The 1,121-nt window shown below is 40.7% G+C and overlaps 1 pseudogene; it reads right to left on the reverse strand.

Annotated features, from left to right (window-relative positions):
* LOC101490026 (uncharacterized) overlaps window positions 1–113 on the reverse strand; it is a 5,663-nt pseudogene extending 5,550 nt beyond the window's left edge.
* Between the last annotated feature and the right edge of the window lie 1,008 nt (window positions 114–1,121).

Below are 1,121 nucleotides of genomic sequence, written 5' to 3' on the forward strand. Positions count from 1 at the left end.
AGTGCAGCCGATGGCGTATCTTTCTTTTTCTCTACATATTCATCTTCATTCCTTTTCAACCCCTCCCATGTAATGGGGAAACGAGGGGAATAAGATGGTGATGCTTCTAGCATGGCTAAAACCTCTTTAACCTTCAGATCTTTACTTTCTTTAACAACATCTTGGGGTAGACATAACACTCTTTCTAATGGCATAATGTGTCCTTGATGTTCACCTTCTTCATCGACTATCGAATTAAAAATCTCAATTCGGTTGCACCCTTCTCTTTCGTTTGAATGCTCCACGGCTTTTAAAACATTGAATGTAACTGTTTCCTATTTACCTTAAAGGTTAAGGTGCCATCTGCTACATCAATCATAGCTCGCCCTATTGCTAAGAACGGTCTCCCTAAAATCAAAGGAATGTCATTGTCTTCCTCCATGTCTAGTACCACGAAATCCACTGGAAAAATGAACTTATCCACTTTAACCAACACATCTTCCACCACTCCATAGGGGTGTTTCATTGAGCGATCCGAAAATTGTAGCATAAGTTGTGTGTCTTTGACTTTTCCAATGCCCAGTTTTTTGTATATGGAAAGGGGCATAAGACTCACATTATCCCCAAGATCACACAACGCCTTCCCAAAAGTTCTACTTCCAATAGCGCACGGGATTGAGAAGCTTCCAGGATCCTTGAGCTTCAGCGGTAGTTTTCTCTGTAGTATAGCACTACATTCTTCCGTAAGCATCACTGTTTCACTGCCGGTTTTTGCTTTTCTTCGATAGAATCTCCTTCATGAACTTGGCGTATGTTGGCATTTGTTCTAGTGCCTCTGCAAAAGGAATGTTAATATGTAATTTTTTAAAAACATCAAGGAACTTACCGAATTATTTTTCAGTTTCTTCCTTTTTTAACCTTTGAGGAAACAGAAGTCGAATTTCTGGTTTTGACAATGGTTCCCTTTTTTGTACCACAGGTTCTTCCTCCTTTTCAAGAGTGGTGTGCTCCTCCACTAAGGTCGGTGTGACTGTTTCCTCTGAGTGGGTTGAGCTTGAAGTACTTACACTTTGTTTGGCTTTAGGCGGTACTTGTTCACTTACCTTGCCACTCCTTGTTGTCACGACATTGTCACTATTTCG

This window comes from Cicer arietinum, chromosome 3 (assembly GCF_000331145.2).
Source record: "Cicer arietinum cultivar CDC Frontier isolate Library 1 chromosome 3, Cicar.CDCFrontier_v2.0, whole genome shotgun sequence".
Lineage (NCBI taxonomy): Eukaryota > Viridiplantae > Streptophyta > Magnoliopsida > Fabales > Fabaceae > Cicer > Cicer arietinum.